Source organism: Myiozetetes cayanensis, unplaced genomic scaffold (assembly GCF_022539395.1).
Source record: "Myiozetetes cayanensis isolate MyiCay16 unplaced genomic scaffold, myiCay2020 scf226, whole genome shotgun sequence".
NCBI classification, from domain to species: domain Eukaryota; kingdom Metazoa; phylum Chordata; class Aves; order Passeriformes; family Tyrannidae; genus Myiozetetes; species Myiozetetes cayanensis.
Window position 1 is genome coordinate 1 of NW_026087441.1, and position 26,336 is coordinate 26,336.

The 26,336-nt window shown below is 49.4% G+C and overlaps 2 long non-coding RNA genes across 2 annotated transcripts; both read right to left on the minus strand.

The window, feature by feature from the left end:
* Positions 1–1,099: 1,099 nt before the first annotated feature.
* Positions 1,100–1,819, minus strand: LOC126642260 (uncharacterized). Its single transcript, XR_007629405.1, has 3 exons — positions 1,757–1,819; positions 1,519–1,638; positions 1,100–1,164 (listed from the first exon to the last, which is right to left on the minus strand). It is a non-coding gene; the product is annotated as an uncharacterized LOC126642260 (long non-coding RNA).
* Positions 1,820–11,327: 9,508 nt separating this feature from the next.
* Positions 11,328–12,765, minus strand: LOC126642258 (uncharacterized). Its single transcript, XR_007629404.1, has 2 exons — positions 12,508–12,765; positions 11,328–11,401 (listed from the first exon to the last, which is right to left on the minus strand). It is a non-coding gene; the product is annotated as an uncharacterized LOC126642258 (long non-coding RNA).
* Positions 12,766–26,336: the final 13,571 nt, after the last annotated feature.

A 26,336-nucleotide genomic window follows, 5' to 3' on the forward strand; every position in this document is an offset into this window, starting at 1 on the left:
CCAAGGGCGGGGGTTAAATTACAACAATGATATCATTGAGGATATTGATGACATCACAGTGACAGGGGTGACATCACTACAGACCAGTGACATCACAGGGGACTGCTGACAACAAAGGGAAAACAGTGATGTCACATGGACATAGGTGACATCAAATGGGACATGGGTGATTTTACAAGCACAAGGATGACATGACAGAGTCACCAGTGACATCACTGGAGACATTGTTAACATCACAGGGGACAGTGGTGACATCAGGGGGACATGAGTGATATCACTGGGGTCAGTGACATCACAGGGGACTGGTGACAAGAAAGGGACAGCCGTGATGTCACAGGGACATCGGTGACATCACAGGGGTCTGGTGACATCACAGGGCCATAGGTCACATCACAGGGACATGATGCCACCGGTGGGCAGAGAGGTGGAATCACAGGGACAGCAGTGACATCACTGGGGACCAGTGAGGTCACAGGGGACAGGTGACAACAAAGGGACAGCCGTGATGTCACAGGGACATCAATGACATCACATGGGGTGTAGGTGACTTCACAAGTACAGGGGTGACATCACAAAGACACCATTTATATCATAGGGGACATTGCTGACATCACAAGAGCCAGTGGTGACATCACAGGGGACTGGAGACATCACAAAGGACTGGTGACATTACAGGGACATTGGAGAAATCACAGGGACAAGGAGCCATGGTTGACATCAGTGGTGGCATAAGAGGGACCGCAGTGACATCAGTGGGGACCAGTGACATCACAGGGGACTAATGAGAACAGAGGCTAAGCCCTGTTGTCACAGGGATATCAGTAACATCACAGGGGACATCAGTGACTTCACAAGGATGGGGTGACATCACAGAGACATCAGTGACATCATCTGGGACATTGCTGACATTACAGGGGACAATGGGGACATCACAGGGACATCGGTGAAATCATTGGGGAACAGTGAAATTACAGGGGAATGGTGAAAACAAATGGACAGCAGCGATGTCACAGGGATATCAATGACATCACAGGGACAGGGATGAAATCAGAGAGACAGCTGTGACATTTGCTGCTCAGGCTTGACTCTTCCTCAGAACCAATTAAGGTGAGTGAGGGGTGGGTCAGGCTCGTTAGCAAGTGCTGGGGGAGGCTATATAAGAACCTCCAGGAGAACTACTCGGCCATTTGCTGCTCAGGCTTGACTCTTCCTCAGAACCAATTAAGGTGAGTGAGGGGTGGGTCAGGCTCGTTAGCAAGTGCTGGGGAGGATATATAAGAACCTCCAGGAGAACTACTCGGCCATTTGCTGCTCAGGCTTGACTCTTCCTCAGAACCAATTAAGGTGAGTGAGGGGTGGGTCAGGCTCGTTAGCAAGTGCTGGGGAGGCTATATAAGAACCTCCAGGAGAACTACTCGGCCATTTGCTGCTCAGGCTTGACTCTTCCTCAGAACCAATTAAGGTGAGTGAGGGGTGGGTCAGGCTCGTTAGCAAGTGCTGGGGAGGCTATATAAGAACCTCCAGGAGAACTACTCGGCCATTTTGCTGCTCAGGCTTGACTCTTCCTCAGAACCAATTAAGGTGAGTGAGGGGTGGGTCAGGCTCGTTAGCAAGTGCTGGGGGAGGCTATATAAGAACCTCCAGGAGAACTACTCGGCCATTTGCTGCTCAAGCTTGACTCTTCCTCAGAACCAATTAAGGTGAGTGAGGGGTGGGTCAGGCTCGTTAGCAAGTGCTGGGGAGGCTATATAAGAACCTCCAGGAGCGTGAGCGAAGTTCGCTCACGCACCCCCACAGGAGTAGACTAACAGGGTGTGGCACAACAATTTCAAGGCATTTCAAGCCTGCAGGGCACAACCAGCTCCCTTTTCTTGTAGGTGAGTGTGCTTTTTAAAGCTAACAATGGTTTCCAGAAAAACAAAAACTGTTACTGCTGTTAATACTAGGAGTGTGTTTGCTCAGACACTCCCCTCGAAGAAGGATGCAGCCACCCAGGTCTCTGGGTGTGCTGAGTGTCTGAAGCCTGACGTTGGTACCGGAGGATGGTGTAGGAGGTAGCTGTGTACGATGCGAGCAGGTGAGTGATTTGCTGTGCCTTGTAGCAGAACTTAAGGAAGAGGTAGAGAGATTAAGGTGCATTAGGGAGAGTGAAAAAGAAATTGACTGGTGGAGTCAAACCCTTTTAAACCCTAAGGAAGTCCAACAGGAGACGGCGAAGCCCTGCCTCTCCTGCCATAAGACAGATGGAGCAGACCAAAATGATGGGGGGAATGGAAACAGGTCCCTAATAGGAGAGGTAGAAGAATTCTTTCTAGACCCCCATCACCCCTCAGGGTGCCCTTGAAGAATAGATACGAGACTCTGGACCCAGACAGTCAGGTAGAGGACAGCCAAGATGATCCCTCTAGAGAGCCTCCTTGTTCGGCCCTGTCCAAAAGACGGATTACAACCACAGGTATAAAAAAAAAAAGAAGGGTAGTTGTAGTCGGTGACTCCCTTTTGAGGGAACTGAGGGCCCTATATGTCGCCCAGACCCATCCCAGAGAGAAGTATGCTGCCTTCCTGGGGCCAGGGTGAGGATATTAGTAGGAGACTTCCTGAGTTAATTCAGCCCTCAGACTATTATCCTCTGGTGGTAGTCCAGGCTGGCAGTGAGGACATTAATCAAAGAAGTGCCAAGATAATTAAAAAAGACTTTAAAGCACTGGGTCAGTCAGTTCAGGGGACAGGAGCACAGGTGATATTTGCCTCAGTTCCTGTACTATCTGGGATGGATGAGGAGTTAAATAAAGAGAGGAGTAAAAAAGCCCAACTCCTCAACAGATGGCTAAAGAATTGGTGCCACCATCAAAATTTTGGTTTCTTTGACCATGGGGCAAACTCCATGGTACCTAGTTTCTTAAAATCAGATGGGATTCATCTTTCTAGGAAGAATAAGAGGACTGTAGCCCATAAGTTAGCGAGGCTGATTAGGAGGGCTTTAAACTAGGTTTGAAGGGGAAGGGGTTGAAACCGGGCTCTCCAGTGATCAGCCTAAGGATGGAAAGCCTGAGTTAAGAATTAAATCAACAGCCCACCTGAAGTGCATGTACACTAATGCACGCAGTATGGGCAACAAACAAGAAGGAGCTGGAGGCAATTGTGCAGCAGGAAGGCTATGATGTAGTCGCCATCACAGAAACATGGTGGGATGACTCGCATGTCTGGAGTGCTGCTATGGAAGGCTATAAGCTCTTCAGGAAGAACAGGCAGGGGAGGAGAGGTGGAGGGGTGGCTTTATATGTTAGAGACTCTCTGGACCCTGTTGAACTTGAGGTCAGCAACAATAAGGTTGAGTGCCTGTGGATCAAAATCAGGGGAAGACCAACAAGACTGACATCATCATGGGTGTCTGTTACAGACCGCCCTACCAGGATGATGAAGGGGATGAATTATTCTACAAGCAGCTGGCGGATGTCTCAAAATTGTCAGCCCTTGTCCTTGTAGGTGACTTTAACCTGCCGGATATCTGCTGGGAGCTCAATACTGCAGAGAAGAGGCAGTCTAGGAATTTCCTGGAGTGTATAGAGGACAATTTCCTTCATCAACTGGTAAATGAACCTACCAGGGGTAAGGCCCCGCTAGACCTGCTGTTTACAAACAGAGAGGAGCTGGTGGGAGATATAGTGGTTGAAGGCCGCCTAGGAAATAGTGATCATGAAATAATAGAATTTTCAATACTCAGAGATTCAAGGAGAAACAACAATAAAACCTCTACGCTGGACTTCCGGAGAGCAGATTTTGACCTATTCAGAAGTCTAGTCCAGAGCATACCCTGGGAAACAACCCTTGAAAACAAGGGAGTCCAGGAGGGATGGATGTGCTTCAAACAGGAAGTTTTGAGTGCACAGGAACAGGCCATACCGGTGTGCCGAAAGGCAAGCCGGCGGGGAGAGACAACCAGCCTGGTTAAACAGGGAGATTCTGAAGGAAATCAGGGATAAAAAGAGAGTTTATCGACTATGGAAGAGAGGGCTGGCTACTTACGAAGAATTCAGGAAGACAGCTAGATCATGCAGAAAGAAAATCAGGGATACAAAAGCGCAATTTGAAGTTAAATTGGCCACTTCTGTTAGGGATAACAAAAAGTCCTTCTATAAATACATTAATAACAAAAGGAGGGGCAAAGAAAACCTCCATTCTTTGATGGACTCGGAGGAAACATAGTTAATAGAGATGAGGAGAAGGCTGAGGTACTTAACACCTACTTTGCCTCAGTTTTTACCAGTAAGACAGGTGGCCCTCAAGGCAACTGGCCTCTGGAGCTGGTAGACAGAGAGAGAAACCAAATAGCCCCCTGTATTCCAGGAGGAAATAGTTAGTGACTTACTGAGCCACCTGGATCCTCACAAGTCTATGGGACCAGATGGGATCCATCCTAGGGTAATGAGGGAGCTGGCAGAAGAGCTTGCCAAGCCGCTCTCCATTATCTTCCAACAGTCCTGGCTCACTGGGGAGGTCCCACATGATTGGAAGTTGGCAAATATCACCCCAATCCATAAAAAAGGCTGCAAGGCTGACCCTGGTAACTACAGGCCTGTCAGCCTGACCTCGGTGCCTGGCAGAGTTATGGAACAGATCATCCTGTGTGCAATCACACAGCACCTACAAGATGGACAAGGAATCAGACCCAGCCAGCACGGGTTTAGGAGAGGCAGATCCTGCTTGACCAACCTGATCTCCTTTTACGATCAGGTGACTCACCTGGTGGACAAGGGAAGGCTGTGGATGTGGTCTATCTGGACTTCAGCAAAGCCTTTGACACTGTCTCCCATAATATACTCCTGGAAAAGCTGGCAGCCCATGGCTTGGACAGGGGCACTCTGTGCTGGGTTAGGAACTGGTTGGAGGGCCGGGCCCAAAGAGTGCTGGTGAACGGGGCTGCATCCAGCTGGCAGCCGGTCACCAGTGGTGTCCCCAGGGATCAGTGCTGGGCCCAGTCCTGTTTAACATCTTTATCGATGACCTAGATGAGGGATTGAGTCCATCATCAGCAAATTTGCTGATGACACCAAGTTGGGAGGGAGTGTCAACCTACCAGAAGGCAGGAGGGCTCTGCAGAGGGACCTGGATAGACTGGAGAGATGGGCTGACTCCAATGGGATGAAGTTCAACAAGGCCAAGTGCCGGGTCCTGCACTTTGGCCACAACAACCCCTGCAGCGCTACAGGCTGGGGACAGAGTGGCTGGAGAGCAGCCAGGTGGAAAGGGACCTGGGGGTGCTGATTGACAGGAGGCTAAACATGAGCCAGCAGTGTGCCCAGGTGGCCAAGAAGGCCAATGGCATCCTGGCCTGCATCAAGAACAGTGTGGCCAGCAGGAGCAGGGAAGTGATCCTTCCCCTGTACTCTGCGTTGGTGAGGCCGCACCTTGAGTATTGTGTTCAGCTCTGGGCCCCTCAGTTCAGGAAGGATATTGAGGTGCTGGAGCGGGTCCAGAGAAGAGCAACCAGGCTGGTGAAGGGACTTGAGCACAAGTCCTATGAGGAGAGGCTGAGGGAGCTGGGATTGTTTAGTCTAGAGAAGAGAAGGCTTAGAGGTGACCTCATCACTCTCTTCAACTACCTGAAGGGAAGTTATAGCCAGGTGGGGGTTGGTCTCTTCTCCCAGGCAACCAACAACAGGACAAGGGGACATGGGCTCAAGCTCTGCCAGGGGAAGTTTAGGTTAGATGTTAGGAAGAAATTCTTTACAGAGAGGGTGATCAGGTATTGGAATGGCCTGCCCAGAGAGGTGGTGGATTCACCATCCCTGGAAGTTTTTAAAAAGAGATTGGACATGGCCCTTAGTGCCATCATATAGTAATTAGAGTTGGATCAGGGGTTGGACTTGATGATCTTGGAGGTCTTTTCCAACCCAATCTATTCTATGATTCTATTCTATGATTCTATGATCATTGAAGACCAATGACATCATGGGGGACGGGTGAAAACAATGGGACAACCATGTTGTCACAGGGACATCGGTGAAGTGAAAAGTGTCTCGTGACATCACAGGAAAGGGCTGACATTATAGAGACACCATTGACATCATCGGGGACATTGCTGACATCAAAGGGGCAGTGGTGGTGTCACAGAGACAGCAGTGACATCACTGGGGATATAGTTGACATCACAGGGGACAGTGATGACACCACAGAGACACCAGTGACATCAACGGGGACATCTGTGACATCGCAGCCAACATAGGTGACTTCACAAGGCAAGGGGTGACATCACAGAGACAGCAGGGACATCATTGGGGACCAGTGACATCAGACTGGAAGCAGAGGGACAGCAGTGATGTCACAGGGACATCGGTGACATCAAAGGGGTCTGGTGACATTACAGGGACATAGGTCACATCACAGAGATATGGTGCCACTCTTGGGGACAGTGGTGAAATCACAACCAAAGCAATGACATTATTGGGGAGCAGTGACATCAGAGGAGAATGTTGACAGGAAAGGGAGAGCTGTGATGTCACTGGGACATCGGTAAATTCACAAAGAGAGGGTTGACATCATACAGACACCAGTGACATCATCGGGGACAGTGGTGACATCACAGGGACATCAGAGAAATCATTGGGGACCAGTGACATCACAGGGGACCAGTGACAAAAAAGGAAAACCCTGATGTCATATGGGAATCAGAGACATCATGGGGACATGGAACCACTGCTGGGGACAGTGGTGACATCACAGAGACAGCAGTGACATCACTGGAAACCAGTGACATAACAGGGGACTGGTGACAACAATGGGAAAGCTGTGATGTCACAGTGACATCAATGACATCACAGGGGACATCAGTGACTGCACATGGCTGAGGTGACATCACAGAGATGCCAGTGACATCCTCAGTGATACTGGTGACATCACGGGGACATCGGTGACAACACTAGGGATACTGGTGACTTCACAAGGACAAGGGTGACATTACAGAGACAGCAGTGACATCATTGGATATTGGTGACACCACAGGGGACAGTGGTGACATCACACAGACATAGGTGATATCACTGGGGACCAGTGACATCCCAGGGGACTGGTGACAAGAAATGGAATACTGCGATGTCACAGGGACATTGCTGACATCAAAGGTATCTGGTGACATCACAGGGACATTGGTGACATTACAGGGACATGGTGCCACTTTTGGGGGTAGTGGTGACACAGGGGACTGTTGACAAAAAAGAGACAGTCGTGATGTCACAGGGACATTGGTGACATCACAGGGGACTTCAGTGACTTCACAAGGAGAGGGGTGACAACACAGTGACACCAGTGACAATGTCAGGGACATTGGTGACATTAGACGGGATAGGGGTGACATCACAGGAAAGTCAGTGACATCACTGGGGATCAGTGACATCCCAGAGGAGTGTTGAGAACAAAGGGACAGTCATGATGGCACAAAGGCATCTGTGACATCACAGGGGTCTGGTAACATCACAGGGACATCGGTGACACCACAGGGAGATGGTGGCACTGCTGGGGACAGTGGTGGCATCACAGAGAAAGAAGTGACATCACTGGGGACCAGTGATGTCAGAGGGCACTGTTGACCACAAAAGTGACAGCTGTGATTTCACAGGGACATCTGTGACATGACAGGGGATAGTGGTGACATTCAAAGGACATTGGTGACATCACAGAGACACCAGTGACATTATTGGTGACACAGGTGGCATCACAGGGGACAGTGATGACATCACAGGGACATCGGTGACATCACTGGGGACCAGTGACATCACATGGGACTGTTGACAATAAAGGGATAGCTGTGATGTCACAGGGATATCAGTGACTTAGAAGGACAGGGTTGACATTATAGAGACACCAGTGACATCATCGGGGACATTGCTGATGTCTCTGGGGACAGTGGTGACATCACAGGGACAGAGGTTACATCATTGGGGAACAGGGACATCACAGGGGACTGATAGCAACAAAGGGACAGCAGTGATGTCACAGGCACATCGGTGACATCACGGGGACCTGGTGTCACCACTGGGGACAGCGGTGAAATCACAGAGACAGCAATGACATCATTGGGGACATTGTTGACATAACAGGGGACAGTGATGACACCACAGAGACACCACTGACATCAATGGGGACATCTGTGACATGATAGGGGACATTGGTGACATCACAAGGCCAGGTGTGATATCACAGCGATACCAGTTACATTATTGGTGACACTGGTGGCATCACAGGGGATAGTGGTGACATCACAGGGGACCTGATGTCAACATCGCTGACATCACTGGGGACCAGTGACGTCACAGGGGACTGTTGAAAACAAATGGAAAACCTTGATGTCACAGGGCTATTGGTGACATCACAGAGGGTCCTTGGTGACATCACAGAGATACCAGTGACATCATCATGGACATTGGTGACATCACAGGAGACAGTTGTGAAATCACTGAGACATCAGGGACATTATTGGGGACCAGTGACATCAGAGTGACAACAGAGGGACAGCATGATGTCCACAGGGACATTGGTGACATCACAGGGGACAGTGATAACATTACAGGGACAGCAGTGACATCAGTGACATCAGTGACACTGTGAACCAGTGACATCACAGGGGACAGGTGAAAACAAAGGGGCAGCCATGATCTCCCAAGGACATCAGTGACATCACTGGGGACATCGGTGACTTCACAAGGACAGGGGTGACATCGCAGAGACAGCAGGGACATCATCGGTAACACTGGTGCCATAACAGATACATTGGTGACATCATTTGGGACCAGTGACATCACATGGGACTGTTGACAACAAAGGGACAGCCGTGATGTCACAGGGTTATCAGTGACATCACCGGAGATGGGGGAGACAACACAGGCGCCAGGGTTGACATCACAGGAGCATCGGTGACATCCCTGGGGATATTGGTGACTTCACAATGACAAAGGTGACATTACAGAGACAACAGTGACATCACAGGGGCAGCAGTTTTATCACAGGGACTTTGGTGACATCATTGGAGATCAGAGACATCACAGGGGTCTGATGGCATCACTGGGGACAGCAGTGACATCACAGGGACAGGGGTTCCACCCCTGGGGATAGCGGTGCCGTCAAAGGGACAGCAGTGACATCTCAGGGGTCTGGTGACATCAAAGGGACATGGTTCCACCGCTGGGGTCAGTGGTGACATCACAGGACTTCAGTTCACTGGGGAACAGTGACATCGCTGGGGAGAGTGGTGACATCACAGGGGACAGTGTAAAATCACTGGGGACACAGGGACCATCCCTGGGGACAGCAGTTGACAGTACTATAGACCAGTGACATCACAGGTTTCTGGTGACATCACAGGGACATTGCTGACATCACAGGGACAGCAGTGACATCACAGGCACAGTGGTGACATCATTGGGGACATCAGTGACATCACTGGGACAGTGGTCCATGACTGCTGCAGCCACTGCTGTCAGACAGGTGGGCCATCCCTTGCTGACTCCATCCCACTGTTTGCAGTCGAGCTCGGCCCTCCTGGATGGCCCTGCTTGGTGGCCCAAGACCCCCAAAGCCATTCCTTGACGTTCATGGCACAACAACCAAAGGGGCTTCGTCCCGTCAGGCAAAGCCAAAGCCAGAGCCCTCCTGAGCTCCCGCTTCAGGCCTTTGAAGGCCTCGTCTGTCTCAGGGCTCCACATGATGTTCTTTTGGGTTCTTTTCAGCAGGTCATAGAAAGGCTTTACAAGTACTCCCTACTGATAGAGCCATAAACGACACCAACCTGTCATTCCTAGAAAGGCTTGGAGATCTCCCCTGTTTCTGGGCTGGGTGTCCGGCAGATGCTTCCTTTCTTGCTGTTCCCAGGGAACATTGTCCATCAGAGACTTCATACCCCAGGTGCACCACTTTCTCTTGCACCAGCCGTGCTTTCTGTCGGGAAACTCAGTAACCATTCAAACCCAAGGAGAAGTTCCTGAGCTCGGGGTAGACAGAAAAAGGCATCTTTTAAATCTAACACTGTGAACCAAATCAAATTCTCTCTCAATTTTGTTAAAAGTGTTTAGGGATTTGCTACCATGCGGTATAAGGTTTAGTTATCTCCTTTACTCCCCCGAAATCCTGAACTAGTCTGCAAGTTCCACTTGGTTTCTTAACTGGGAGAATTGGGGTGTTAAAGTCTGATTCACACTCTATTAGAAGTCCCAACTTCAAAAAGTTTTCACTTATTGGTTCAATTCCTTTTCTGCCTTCTAACCTCAATAGATATTGTTTCCTAACTACTGGCTTTGCTCCTGCTAATAATTCTACATGAAGAGGAGTGGCCTTTTTTGATTTACCGGGTTCATCTGTGGCCCATACCAAGGAATATACTGGATCTAAAATTTGACTGATATTTTGATTGTTTTACTCTGGCTTTACGCAGTTCAGGACCAAACTGAGGGCTGCTAGTAGTTGTTACCTGAAATTCAAGTTTACCTTTTTCACACTTAATCACAGTTCCTAGGTTTTCCATCAAATCTCTCCCCAACAGGGGCTTTGAGGAATTAGGCAGATCTAAAAATTGATGAATTCCCTTTTTTTCCCCAACTTTGTACTGGAGGGTTTCAGAAAGAAAGCTTTTTCTGATTGGTCTGTTACTCCCACGACTTGAACAAATTTATCACTTTTAGGCACTAGTTCTTGGTTTAGAACTGAAAAAGTGGCTCCAGTGTTGATTCAAAAGTCTAATTCTTTTTCACTTCCCCTTGCTCCATTTTAACCAGTGGGTCTGCCAGGGAATGACTCACTGGTCCCCCTCAATCACTGGTCTGATGAGTGATGACAGCTCCTCCTGGGTTCCTATTTACCAATGTGGGGCAATAGTCGCGGTCGAGGCGGGAAGGCGACATGGGTTTCAGGATACCAGCAGCTTTTTTTATTGCAACAGTGCATCTACCTTTATACAGTTCTGGGGTGACACATGTACACACAGCATTGGTTTAGCACTTCATAACAACTCATGATTGGACATACAGCCACATGTCCTAACACAATAGGCTAACATTCCTCACAGGAAACCCACTGTGTCACAGTCCCCACTGTCCGTGGTTAACCCTCTGCCAGGTGTAAGAAGTTCCATCTTCAGGATTTCAGTATACTGAGAGCCCAGAACCAGCTGGGCTCCCCAACAATTCCCCCTCTTTTGTATTATAGAAAATGCCAGCATCAGCTAATACAGGGCCCTTGCACTAGTGACATGGCAATATCAATAATACAATACAATTACACACATAGGCAAAGAATCAACCAGTCCTTCTTTCATCAGTCCACAAGAATGGTACTCCTTCTTCTCAGTGCTGAATGTCCATAAATGAGTTGTCCATGTAGCTTGTGCATGTGCCACAGGTAGGTAGAAAGCAGACTGTTGGAGGATAAGAATATTGCTCCTCAAAAGCTAGCTGAACAGACAAGTATCCTCCCCTCCCCCTTTTTTTTTTTTTTACCATTTTTCTGTGTTTTTTTTTTTTTGTTGTTGTTGTTGTTTTCTTTTTTTTTTTTATTATAATTGGTAGTTTTTGACTTCTTAAAGTCTTTCAGTGCTTCAAAAAGCAGGTGTCAGGAAGTTAATAACTCCATTACTTTCCTGAAAGCAACTTTAGAAGTCCTGGTACCCGTGATCTCTGCTCCAAATTAGTATTTTTGCAGGAGCAGGGCACCTAGCTTGATTCCATGTTTCTCTTTAGCAGTTAACTGCCACTCGGGACGACAGAGTCATCCTCTTTAGATAACATGGAACCTATTATACTCCGGTGGTTCACCTGTTCTAGACAGGTGTCTCCAAAAGATCTGGGCCGGCCCCCTGCGACTTTTTTGTCGCTTTTAAAACTACACCGGAGTTCCCGCCTCCAACAGCTCTCTCGGAACTGTCTCTCTCCGTCCTTGTTCAGGACGTGAAAACCTTTTAGATTGCTTCAGGAGGTACTAATGTAAGTTACAAGCAGAGTAATAATAAAGCGAAGACGAACAGTAGCTGGAATGTTGCTTTAGCAGCCGACTGCTGATAAAAGGCAGTTGCCGGGATACCGAGATTTCGCAGGAGTCCGAGCCAAGCGGGGGAGTGCGGCAAACAGGAATTTGTCTGCCCCACAGCTGCGAGAGTAACGAAGGCAGGGTCGCTCGGAACAAAGAGCACTGCTGAGTCAGGGCACGTTCGGGGTGCGGTCTCAGCTGCTCCACGCACAGTCAGGGACGTCCGGGGATAGCGGAGGGACGCGAACCGGGCACGGAGCGGGCTGAGGCCCTGCACGGAGCTGGGATGTCAGGAGCGAGGGCTACACAGGTTGCGCACACAGCCAGGCAGTGTCCGTAGGGCTGCAGCTGGAACGCGGAGCGAGAAAACGAATGCTCCAGGGGGGAGAGCGGGGCAGCCCTGCGGGAAGGCTGGGAGCGGAGCGAGATTACGAATGCTCCGAGGTAGAATGGGGCAGCGCGGCAGGAGGGTTGATAGGGGAGTGCTCAGTAACTTACGTAGCCGTGAAAAAGTCTCAGCAGCAGCAAGAAAGTTCTCAGTAGTAGCGTTAGGCAGCTCAGCGGCGTGCGATCTCTCGGGCTGGGAAGCAATGAAACGAAATGGGGGGTTCAGCGGCCGCCTGATCCTCCCGATAGCAGCTTCCCGAGGTCCCACCGAGCGATTCTTCGTTCGCTTCTTGTCAAGTTCTCTTCTATCTTCCTTTGCAATCACGTCATGGGTTCACCATATGTCGCCATCGAGGTGGGGGCAACATGGGTTTCAGGATACCAGCAGCTTTTTTATTGCAACAGTACAGCTACCTTTATACAGTTCTGGGGTGACACATGTACACACAGCATTGGTTTACCACTATCATAACAACTCGTGATTGGACATACAGCCACATGTCCTAACACAATAGGCTAACATTCCTCACAGGAAACCCACTGTGTCACAGTCCTACTGTCCGTGGTTAATGTGAAAAATTGAGGAACTGATTTTATTCCAGGCAAATTAAAATGAACAGGGGGTACTAACAAAAGAACTATTTCTGTGTATTTACTAACTTATAGGCGTACCGTGGAGACTGTAAGGTGAAGGGTCCTATCTGGACCTCTTACCAGGGATCTTTCGTGGCCGGGAACAGGGAACAAATTATGAATAAAAATGTATTCCTCTGTGCCATGTGGATACACAGAGAGACCCTCCATGCCTTGCAATGTGAGGATGATGCAAGACCCCCCTGTACGAGCCCAGGGGAAGTATGTTGCAACCAGCCAAAAGATAACACCCACTTCCAAAGCAGAGAAATTACCTTTTAAGGCAACAAGCGGACAGTAAAATGAATATTCAACAACTGATATCAAAGGGTACAAAAAGCGCGGTTTTCAAACAGCGGTGTGCTCTTTGTTTGATTCAAAGGTGCACCCAGTGTTGGAAATGGGTACCCAGCACTGCAATAAAAATCTCTTGCTATATTTCTTTGTCCTGCAGGTATTTTTGCCGTCTTCAAAATTCCAGAGAAAAAGTAACTTATAACAGTTAACCCTCTGCCAGGTGTAAGAAGTTCCATCTTCAGTATCTCAGTTTACTGAGAGCCCAGAACCAGCTGGGCTCCCCAGTACTACATTACACTACATAGTGCCAGTACGTAGTATAAGGTGATGCTTGAGTGGCAGCCAAACAGCGCCCGTTCATCACCTCATGGCAACAGTCTGGGCGTGCCCCACTGTAGGGTAAGGGGCCAACGACCCCTGCCCACATCATCTTCCTCTCCATCACCTTCCTCATCATTATAGATGACCAGTACCATTGTGTTTCAAGGGGATTTTTTTCTATCTTGCAGAATGTAACCAAGCCAAGGAGGAACTCAGCTGTGATAATGAAGGACATCCAGTTGACTTTGCTACAAGTACAGTGGGCCTTACAGTCAAGTTGTGCAACAAAGCTACATTGTACCATACTCTGGCTGGTTTCACATGCGAACACAATCACTTTCTCACCCCTCTATGCTCCATTGATCATCTAAACCAAAAGTATCCCCCTTACGCCATGGCAACCATTGTGCATTTACATTGTGAAGTCACTTACCATGACGACCATTTACATTCTCATTGTGACGTCACTTACCATGGCAACCATTGTGCATTCTCATTGTGACGTTGGTTACCATGGCAACCATTATGCATTCTCATTGATATGTGGGTTACCATGGCAACCATTGTGCATTTACATTGCTAGAGTCAGTTAATAAGGCAACCATTATGCATTCTTATTGATATGTCGCTTACCATGGCAACCATCATACTTTCCCATTGCTACAGTCAGTTACCATGGCAAACATTTTTCATTCCATTTGCTATGGACGGTTATCATGGCAACCATCACACATTCCCATCACTAGGATCTGTTACCATGGTATCCATTATGCATTCCCTGTTACGTCACTTACCATGGAAACCATCTGTAACACATTGGTAATATAGAAATGCCAAAAATTGTTTCTGCCTTTCAAAAACTTCCTATCAAACATTCTCTGTCAGCTCTCTGCCAGAAGTTCCCACCAGGACTTCCCACGGCACTTTTCCTGCCAAAAGATCCTGCCACTGTTTTTTGGTTATCATATCTCCTCCAACATCTGAACTAGCTACATGCCAAGAAACCACGTACAACCTCCTGTGAACACTATAAAAGTTGAGGACAAATTTTGGAAAATCAGGGAGAGGAAAGGGAGAAGAACTGGTGACTGTAGCTGAGAATCTCTCCCCACCTCTCCTCACTTTTTCTTTGCCACCGCGTGCTGCCTGCCTGCCACCGAAGACTGGAACTGTGCCGGCCTGGAGAGAGCTGAGACCCCTGTGCCACATGTGGGAGTTATATCTTATCCTTCCACCCTGACCATATTTCTGAGGGCCAGGGAGCTGTGGCTGAACTGGGACCCTGCATGGCCTGGGACAGGGCTCAGTGTGAGCAGGGAAACCACACATCCTGCATTCCAGAGAACTAAAGCTGTGAAAACCCCCTGCAGCTAAAGAGATAACATCAAAAAGCAGCAGAGACAGAGAAAAAAACAGGCAAAAAACTGCTTCTCCCCCCAACTCACACCAGCACAGCAGAAAGGTAGTATGGTGGTGTCTTTTCTCTGCTTCTAAAAAATAATCTTAGCATTTTCCAACCTTTCCTTATTTTTTCCTCTTTCTCTTTGCATCTCTTAGCAATTAATAAAAATCAGTTTTTGGTATCAACAGATAACTTGTGTGAGTTTTAATTTTGCTCAAGGCAGTGTTCGAATCTGAAGTTCTTTCTGCAATATTTAAGCAGATTGTAACACACTCGGATGGCATTGAGGCACAGGAGGGCAGAACCCACCGGGATCTCTGGAGGGACAGGGCGATGCCAGCAGTTGTCTGTATTAGAGCCTGAGGGGAGTTTAACAGGGCACAAGTAGGAAAAGTCCCCAGTTGGGACTGGCCCAGACTGGCCTTGTTTTCTGGACACCTGCTCGAGGTGCCCCAGGGCCACTGTCACACACCAGGCCCTCGGAACCCTCGAAACCATTCCCAGCACTGGCCTGTCAGCACCTCTGAGAGGGGGTTTGTTCCTTCATGGGGGACATCAAGTGACGGGGCCAGAAGTCCAAGAGATCCCAAGCCTTTGTCCCCTGGGGCACAGCCCCGTCTGTGCCCCAAGGGCTGTGAGGAGACACCTCGTGCTGAGGCCCTGGGGCCTCGTGGCCTCCTGGCACAGCCCCAGGAAGGCTGGGCACTGGCAGCCCCTTGTCCTTCCCTCAGAGTCACCCCCATCCCAGTGCCCCGGCAGAGCCCTGAGCAAGGCGGGAGGGACAGGATCTGCCTTCCCCGGGCTGGGGGTCAGGGCTGGGCCTTTCTGCTGCCTCCAACCCAGCCAGGCTGTGCCCAGCACCTGAGTTGCTGCCCAGAGCCTTTGCCTCCCTGCACTCAGGGCCTCCAAGGAGCTGCTGCAGAGTCCCTGGGGAGGCTTTGTCAGGAGGAGCCCTCGGGGGGCTCCTTAAGGCTTCGAGGGACTGCAGGATTTTCAGAGCAATTTGGGGTTTTGCTGCTGATTTTGCACCTCTGAGAGGTTTGTGCAACCATGGCCTCCAATTATCTGCTGTAACGAGTCCCTTGAGAGCCTCAGACAGTGACAACCCTCAGAGGGTTCATTAATGCTTTGGGGCACTCAGGGTTTATTAAGGTACTTTTTTTGACTCTGAGTCTCTGAGAGGTTTGTGCAATCCTCTGCAATTACCTGCTCTAATTAGTCCCTGGAGAGGCTCTGTCAGTTGTGACACTCTCTGGAGCTCATCAATTCTTGGAAGTAGTACAGTTTTTAAGGGCACTTTGGGGTTTGCTTTTGACACAAAGTCTGTGACAGGTTTGTGCAGTCGTGGCCTGCAGGGATCTCCTCCAAGGAGTCCATGAGGAGCCTGGATTGGGAACGGCCCTCAGTGGGACCCGTTAATGCTTGGAGATACTTTGAGTTTCTCTTCTGACTTGGACTCCTGGAAAGGTTTGTGCAATCTCCTCCCAGAGCAGAACCTCACCTGAGGTTCAAGGACTCAGCGCCAAGTGCACCGTGGGGACCGTGGGGCTCCTTCAGATAAATCAAGTGCTAAGAAACCACGGCTCTTCCTTGATTTTCCTCTAGTCCAGTGCAGTTAATTAGGAAGTTTTCTTAACATGGAGAAATATTTCACAGAGGTTCTAATAAATATGCATTCTTATTTTAAAGGGTGTAGTTTGTTACTTTTCTCCTTTGAGAAGAGTTGATTGCATCATTCTCTGATTGATATTTATCCAGGGTCTCTCCTAAGGAGGTTTGGACTGGTTGGAGTTTCCCCTTGAGGTCTGACACAGCATGGACAGCCTTGCTCTACGTTCCCCAACCCCATCGTGTCTCTCCTCAGTCTCCTGGTCCTGCTTTGCTCACAGAACTGGCTGCACACAGCAAAGAGGGGTTTTTGTTCTTTTTTTGCAACAATCTGAAACTCATAAGGTTGACCTTTGATAACAGACACTCCTCAGCTGTGAGCCAAGTCCCCGCTGCCACCAATGAGGGTCAGCTCCCCCAAGGCAAAACCGTGCGAGAAATGTTTTAGACACCCGGGAAATTAAATAATAAACACAAATAAAGAGTTGGAACTGGGGGGTACTTAGGGATCCAGATGGGCTCTTATGAGGCAGTTTGTGGTCGAGGGGTTATTTGGGGGACACTTGGTCGTCCAGGGGGGCACTTGAAGGTCGGGGAGGGAATTTGGGGGCACTTGGGGGGAATTGGGGGCGTTTGTGGGGGCTCTGAGGGGCGCGGGGCACAACGGGAGTTGTAGTCCCGAAAGTGGCTCTAATGGGGCACTTCGGGGTCTAAGAGGCCACCTGTGGGTCCGAGGGGCACTCTGGGGTTCTCGTGGCGCTCTTCACGGGAACTCAGGGGCCGGGGAGCATTTGGGGGAACTTGGGGCTCTGCAAACCCGGCTATAACGGGGTCCGTGGGGCGCGGGGCTGACGGGAGTTGAAGGCGCATCCAGAATAGGCTCTCTATGGCGCGCAGCATGACGGGAGCTGTAGTCCCCGAATTTGCATTTTTGGGCTCCGTGGGGCAGGAGCTCGCTGGGTGCCCAGTAAAACGTCAGGGGGCCCTGACGCCAAGGGCCCCGTCGGGGTCTGGGGGGGCTCTCAGGGACCCCGAGCGGCTTTTGGGAGCCGCAGTCCCGCCTGGATCGGGGCTGGGCGGCCGCGGAGCATCCTGGGAAGTGCAGGCGCGGCTGGGATTGGCTCTGCGGAGCCGCGGGGCACGACGGGAGCTGAAGTCCTGGAGTGGTTCAAGGGCTCTGTGGGGCTGGAAGGGGGTGCGGGGGCCCAGGAGAGCACACAGGTGACATTCAGAGCTCGGGGGGCTCTTCGGGGTCCAGAGAGGGCACACGGGGGGCACTGAGGGGACACTGAGGGAGCTCAGAGGGGCCGCGGGGCAGGACGGGAGTTTTAGTCCAAGAAGCCGCTAAAATGGCGCGGCTCGAAGGCACCGCCCCTCGCCCGTTCCCGAGCAGTGATTGGCTGCGAGTGCTGACGGGCGGGCGCGGCCGCCAATGGGAGGCGCGGGGGCGGAAGCGGCGGCGCTGAGGGCCCCTCGGGGAGGCGGCGGATTTTGGGGCCATTCGGGGACTTTGGGGGGTTTTGGGGCACACGGGGGGGTTGGGGGATCCCTCATGACCCCCCCAGCCGTCCCGGGAACCCCCGGCGCCCTGTTGGCCGTGAACGGAAAGGCAGAGAAGTCAGCTGAGCCCTCCCCCCGCGTTTTCCCCTCGGGACCCCCAAATCCTGGCGGAGCCTCCCCAGACAAGGCGGGAAGGGAAAGGGGTCCCGGGGGCGCTGCCCGCCCTCGCCGGGGGCACTTCTGTGCTGCTGCTCCTCGGGTGTTGTGCCTGCAGGGACTGGAACGGGGATGTTTGTCCCAGGAAAGCGCTGCCCCAACTTGTGGGAAAAATCTCTCCTTGGAATTTAGAGAGACGGCAAAAAATCATGAAACAAAAAAAAAAGAGAATTTATTCAGCTTGCTTGGTCTAGTCTCACACCAAATTTCCGAGGTGAAAAGACTCCTTGGGATTAGATTTCATGCATTTTATAGTTTCACAAAATTCCACCCCTTTTCAGATTAGTTTAATGAATTCATTTTTGCCTAAAAAGGTTTCTTTTCTCCGAAAAAGGGCTTTTCTCTCCTTCCGATTGGCTGCGAGGTGTTCTCTGTCAAAAGTGGTGGATCTTCCTTTGTTCTTAGCCCAAAGGAAAAAACACTTCTGTTCAAAATTTTCAAAATAGCCCAGAAAGGTTTTAATGTTTATTAACTTTATATTTCCCTTATCCTGGCTGCAAAGGAGCCCTGGTACTTCAGTACTTCACAACTTCACTAAATGCCTATAATTTTGTTGGTAATACAAAGACCGTGTTTTTATTTCTCATAATTTCCATACAGCCCCTGCTCCACTCACATCTTGTTCTCCCTCTCTCCCCAGCAGTCCCTGGGTGGCTCCAGAGCTGTGGGTGTGTGACACATTCACATCAGCCCCTTCCTGGCTCCTACACAGCCCAGCCATAAATTGCTGCTGTGATCTTGCTGTCAGGTCTGTTATAAGTAAAATGAAACTGAGTTGAAATATAGTAATAAAAATTTATTGAAGATTTATAGAAAATGCAAATAAGCAAAACAGCATGCTGGGCGGCCGGGGAGTCTCCTGCTCCACTCACGGCACGAAAGCACAGTGAACAAAAACAGTAACTTTTATTCCCTTATCGGTTTCCCTCCCATTGTCACTTGTTGTTCTTCTGTCGGATCTGAGCTTTGCAGGTCTGATTCTGGTTGGCCTCTCTGCATTCTCGCTTCGGTTGCCAGGTGCTTTCTCCTCCCATAGTTCCAGTCAGTCCCTAGACCTTGAGGCCTAGCGTGCAGGCATCTCCAGATGTCCATCCTGGATATTCTGTATCGTTCCAGTCCCTGACTCTTCAATCCTTGTCCTTTCTTTTGTTACTTTATGCATGTTGTGAGACAATAAGCTTTTTAGAAAAATAAGATACAAAAATATTTACTTAACAAGGCACAATGGTTTGTCTTTCTAGTTTTAGAACTGCAAACTTCATGCTTTTTCAGCTTACAATGCTGATAGATTAATGAACCATTCTACAAGTTACAGTTTCTTACCCGTAACAGAACAGTGATTATAATGACATATATATATATAATATAACGTATGCTACAGTTTAATGAGTAAGCCACTATTACTAATTTGATGACTAAATTAAACCACTGCTGCTCATTACACCCCACATGTGAAATTGTTACCTGGTACCACAAGATTTCACAGTGTCCCTGTGTTCCTTTCTTTCCATGAGGTCCTGCAGTGCCACAGTGTTCCCCTGATTCCATGAGGTTGCACAGGGTCATCACAAAGCTGAGCCCACCCAGATGCAAGTTTGGGGGAGATCAGGAGGAACTTGGACAAAAAGGACTGAATATTTGGAGAAGGAAAAAGGGGCTTGGCCAAAAGAGAGGAAAGATTTTGATGAGGTAAAAGCAGGTTCAGGTAATGCTGAGGGTGGTGAAGCACGGACTGTGCAAACAATCCTGGTAACCTTTACACTGTTTCTGACCTCAAGCCCCAAAACTCCCCAGAAGGGCTGCTCCTCACATTGGAAGTAATCTACTGCCCTTATCCCGACCTCAACCTGACTTAAAAGGCAAAGCCCAAATAGAGAACTCCAGACTTATTTGTCCTCTAATGCCCACCCCAGTCCCAAACCTGCACTGTTAATATGAAAAGCCTTTAATCCTGACCCAGCCCAAAAAGCACTTCCCCTAATCATGAACCAGACCCTGCCAGCAGAACAACAAACCTCCCAAAGTTCTGCCCAATCCCCACCCTGAGCTCTAAAGCCCAAGCCCTGACCATGAAGCACCCCCACAGCCCTTGGGAGCAGGGCAAGGACCTGCAGGGCCCAGAGCAGCCCCAAGGGGTTGGCAGAGCAATGGGAGGTGACCTGGATCTGCTCAGCTCTGCAGGGACCCCCAGCAGAAGGGCCTGGGCTCTCTCAGGGATGTCCTGGGGCACAGGGGCTCAGCATCCAAGCCAAGAAGGCCAAGTGCACATGGCAGCAGCCAGAGCTGGGGGACAGCAGAGCCATCAGGGAGGGCCCAGAAATGCTGCTGGGAGGGGGGTGGGAAAGCAGGAGGGGTGTGTGCAGCCTGCAAGGCCAGAGGAGCAGCAGGGCCAGGGGAGCACAGCCTGCAGCAGAGATGGCCAAGGGCTCTGGCAGGGCTGCAAGGCCCAAAGGCACCCAGGCCTTTGTGCCCTTGGCTCTGGCAGCTGCCTCTGCCCCTCAGGCCACCACCACAAGCAACTTTCCTTTGTCTGCCTGCACTCCTGGCCTGCAAGGATCTGCTCGAAGGAGTCCCTGGGGAGGCTTTGTCAGTGCCTGCCCTCAGTGGGGCCCAGCAATGCTTCAAGGGACTGGGAGTTTGGCTTCTGACTTCTTGAGCAGCTTCTTCAATCTTCTCTCAGTACTTCAGGATGATGGCCTTGTCTCTAAACACACCGTGGGACTCATTAAAATACAGAAAAACAAATTGTTTTTCCTTCCTTTAATTACCCTCATGTCTTCAAGACGTCTACAGCTAATTGGAGTTGTTTTGTAGTTTAGCTAAGTAGAAAAATTTTAAAGTGGACATTACAAAAATATATTTTTTTGATGAAAGGGAGTGATTTACACAGAGCCTTGGGATGCAAGAGAGCAAGGAGTAGAAAGGATTTGGACACAAATATAAAGAGGCAAAAGAGATTAGTAGAACTTAATTATTGACCAATTAAACTGTTATCAAGTGATTCAATAGCATTTGCTACAATTTCAACAGTGACTGATTTATAGATTCACAATAACAACACTCACACCACAGTCAATTCACACTCACACCCAGGCAGAGATGTGTGGACACATCAAGATCTGGGTGTGCAAAGGTCCCTCTCCAAAATTCTCCTGGTTGTCAGTGAAACACCCCCACACATCCCTTTGTGTTTCCCAACAGACAAGGTTCCCTGAGGCCCTGCAGGGTCACAATGGCCCCTTCATTCCATGAGTTTCCTTGGCTGCAGCACCAAAGGGATGGCTGAGGGTTATCAAGCATTGGAACAGAATGTCCAGGGAAGTGGTTGAGTCACCACAGAATCACAGAATTGTTAAGGGTGGAAAAGACCTCTGAGATCATGGGGTGCAACCATTAACCCAACACTGGCATCTTCACCACTGAACCATGTCCCCAAGTGCCACAGCTCAGTGTTTTCTGAACACTTCCAGGGATGGTGACTGTAAGACCCCAGGTTTGAGCTAGGAGCTCATCAAAAGGGTTTTCCTTTAAAAAATAGACAAGGCATCAAAAATATCCACCCTATAGATATTTGAAAATGGACTTCCGTTCTTTAAGTACACTGAGGGAGCACAGTGGAAAAGATGCAACACACTTTTGACCTCTCAGGAGATCAAAAAACACACTTTTAATGGTAAACTTTAGAAAAGAAGGAAGCTTGGCAAAAGGGCAACAGTCCACAAGAATAGAGCATTCCCCAAAGCATTGACTGAGCACAGGCCAACCCAGACAAGTCAGCAAAAACCCAACCCATCCAGTTTTAAGTTTCCTAAAATATTATGAGAGATTGAGAGAATAAGAAGAAGTAAGGAAAGAGAGAGAAGTGCAGCTCCCACCCGCAGTCTGGTGCCAGTGCAGCTTCCCCGTGCCCAGATGGAGGGTCCGACCACGCGATGGCCGCACGGGGGCTCCTTTGATTTGCTCTGCCCCCTGTGCCCACCCCCCAGGGGGGACTTGTGGCCCACTGGCCACTCTGGGGCTGCAGGAGGGTGAGGGGCAGAGCTGCTGGTGTGCTGGAGCCAGTGTGGGGCTGGGTTAGGGGCTCCAGGCTGTGGGATGGGGCAGTGCTCCCGGGCTGCTTTGGACTGACAGCAGCTCCAGGGCTGCCCAAGGAGGCTCCAAGGGCTTGGCAATGGAACAGGGCACCACCTCACCTTTGGCAAATGCAACCTGTCCCTTCCCCACCCATGCACACACTGCAGTTGTTCTGAGTCAAGAATTATCCCAATAATCCTGTGTCTCACAGGTTCCTTTATTCCATGACGTTCCACGGTGTCACAGTGGTCCCTTATGCTCCATAGGCCCTGCACTGTCACCATGGTCCCTTGATTCCAGAACATTCCCATGTATCACAGTGGTCCTGAGGATTCCCTGAGGTTCTGTGGTGTCCCAATTGCACAGGGATTCCATCAGGTCCAGAGTGTCCCAGCACTCCTTTGAATCCATGAGGCCCTGCAGTGTCACAATGGCCCTTGGTGCTGGGAGGTTTCCCAGGGTCCCAATGGCCCCTTTGTCTCCACATGGCCCTGCAGGGTCACAGTGTCACAATGCCCCCTTGATTCCAGGAGGTTCAGCACCTTCCCGGGACTCCTCTGGTTCTGTGACACCCTGGAGTGTCATCAAGGCCCCTGGATTCTGTGAGCTGCCCCAGTGTCCAAGGGCCTTTGGCTCCAGAAGGCCTTGCACTGTGGCAATGGCCCTTGGATTCCAGAAGGTTCCAAAGTGTCACAATGGCCCTGATACCAAAAGACGGCAGAAACAAACACCTCCACCCCAATTTGTAAGTATTAAGAAACAGGAATTGTTCTTTATTCATCACTGGGCATTGGCAGGGAAGCTCCTCTAACAGAAGGTGTCAAATGAGAGATGGACAGGGCTTCTTTGGTCACACTCTGGTTACATATTCATTAGATGTTCAGGTTTGCTTAATACATATTCATTAGTTTGCTTCACACAGTCACCCCCCTGGAGGTCCTTCTTTGGTCCTTCCAGGCTTCCTCTGTTGCCTTGCCCTCAGTTCTTGAGCAGGCCCATCGTCATCCTGTTCCATCACCAAAAATTGTTATGTTTGTTCTTCCCCTTATCTGGGGACACAGAGTTTATTTACATCCTGTTTGTTTGAATTACACCTCCAATCTAACTCTCCAGGACTTCCTGAAGAGTACATTGTTCCATATTTGGGCATTCTGAGCTTTTTCATCCCCTTTTCTCTCTGTTTTCTCACCCCTGTTCCTTTACAAACCACTGTGATCCCACCATTTCCCTTCCTTTGGTTCTTCCTCAGAGAAACCATGACAGGTGTTGCACAGTCCACAAATATGAGTTTTTGTTGCCCCCATGTTCAAGTGGGAAGGTCATCCTGGCAGGCTCTGTCATTTGGTGAAACTCTCACACAGAGATGTTGGAACTTTATTTGAATTGATTTTTTACCTTTTTACAATGGCTTCTCCTAAAACGTGGGAATACATGTCCCAGCAATACAAAATTCTTTGGAGAAGGAGTTTGAGATATTCAACTCAAAGAATCACAGAATGGTTTGGAGAGGTCCAGGCTGGGAAGAGAAGAAAAAAATTTCGCTCCGTGGAGCCTATCAGCAAGGAAAAGAATGTAAATAAGAAGTGAACATCCAATCATAGGTGAAGGCTGGTAATAATATATAGATAATAGAGCTAAGAATAGTTTTGCTATGTAAGATTCTACAGTCAGTGTGTGAGTGCAGCTGTGTGAGAACAAGATGTAATATACTGGATGAAGCAGTAAAAAGTTGAATTTAGGCCATCATCACGAAGTGCCCAGTTTTATTTTTATGGTCGTCCTCTATTTACTACAACACTGAACAGTGGGACATAAAGCTGTTTTCAAGTGCTTTCTGAATGATGCCAAATATCAAGGGAGCTCTTGAGCAACCTGTCATGGTTTAAAGACACATCTTGGGGCGGGAGCTCCAAGAAAATGAACTCACTCCCTTTTTATTCCCCACGAATTCATGGAGACAAAATACAATGAGGAATAAGTGAAAAAATAACAGTTCACTGTTATTCAAGAAATACAGCAGTAAAACCAGCAATACCAACAGAACAGTTCAAAGCAACAGAAGAGAGAGAAATTGCCTCTTCTCTCCCCCCCTGCTCCAACTTCATTTTGTAAACAGATCAAAACAGGGATCAACAAGGTGCCTCCCTTCCCCTTTTTCCTCCCAAATGAATAAAGAACAAAAACCAAACCCCCAGGAAAGAGGGGGCAAAACAAACTCTGGGAAAATCTGTGGGCTGAGCTAAGTTGTGCTGCCCAAGAACACGCTGACTCCAGAGGGGTCCAAGCGGGGCAGAGCCGGCGACTCCGGTCCGTGCGGCGGCGGGGGGGAGGCAGCGGCTCTGCTTGATTCCATGGAGTGCTGGGCAGGAACAGTGGCCCCTTGGTTCCAGGAGATTCCACAGTGTCCCTGCATTCCTTTGGTTCCAGGAGGCCCAGCAGTGTCCCAATGAGCCCTTGGTTCCAGGAGGTTCTGCAGCATCAGAGTGGCCCATGGATTTCAGGAGATTCCACAGTGTCCCAAGGTTCTTTGTCTTCCCTGAGGCCCTGCAGTGTCACAGTGGCTGCTTGAGCCCAAAAGGTTCCTCAGTGTCAGAGTGTACCCTTCATTCCCAGAGGTTCCCCAGTGTCCCAATGGCCCCTTAGATCTAGGAGCTTTCATTATGTCCCAGGGTTCCTGCAGTCCCTCAGTTTCAAAAAAACCTGCTTGGATCCATCAGATTCCAAAATGTTTCAGGGTTCCTCTTTTTTCACAGGGCCCCAAGTGTTTAAAGGTCCCTTCATTCCACAGGATTTCCCAGTGTTCCTGTGTTCCTTGGTTTCCAGGAGGCCCTGCAGTGTCACAATGGCCCCTTCAATCCATGAGGTTTTCCAATGGAACAACGGCCTCCTGATTTCAGGGGTTTTAGCAGTGTCACAATGACCCCACTAATTCATAAGGTTGCCCACTGTCCCTCAGTTCCTTTGGCTCCCTTAGGCCCTGTAATGTCACAATGGCCCCTTGATTTTATGAGGTTGCAGAGTGTCATCACAAAGCTGACCCCACCCAGATGGAAGTTTTGGGGAGGTTGGGGGTAACTGGGACAGGGGAGCACAGCCTGCAGCAGAGATGGCCAAGGGCTCTGGCAGGGCTGCAAGGCCCAAAGGCACCCAGGCCTTTGTGCCCTTGGCTCTGGCAGCTGCCTCTGCTCCTCAGGCCACCACAAGCAACTTTCCTTTGTCTGCCTGCACTCCTGGCCTGCAAGGATCTGCTTGAAGGAGTCCCTGGGGAGGCTTTGTCAGTGCCTGCCCTCAGTGGGGCCCAGCAATGCTTCAAGGGACTGGGAGTTTGACTTCTGATTTCTTCAGGATTTTGTTCAATAAAGTTTAGTTCTACCCAATTGCAGGAATCCCTTAGGTAAATAAGGTTTAAGTAAATACTTGCTGCAATTTGCAAGTCCATAAAGGTAATACAAGTAAGAAGGTTACTATGTCAAATGAAAAATGTTCTGTTAAAAAGGAGTTAACTAAAGGATTTTAAAATTGCACTGTTCTGTACTTTGTTGTAATAAAGACAGGGGAGATGTGGCGTTTTGGTTACAGGAACGGGGGCCAGAAAGGCATCCTGGGCGTTGTAGTCCATAAAGTGCTCTATGAGACATGTGCAATGAAGTGATTGTTTAGCATTGGTCAAGAAAGTCACATGTTATGAAGTGGTACAGTTTGAAACCACTATTTAAGCTTTTGTCTCTTTAAATAAAGCATCTTTTGCTACACACCACATTGGTGTCTCTCCAGTCCACTGGACCCTTTATTTATTATATTAATAATATTGCAACAATGATGGATCCAGGGAGGTGTATTTTCTCATGGCAGCTCTAAGTCTGTCTAAGAATGCTGTGGGGGTCTCGTC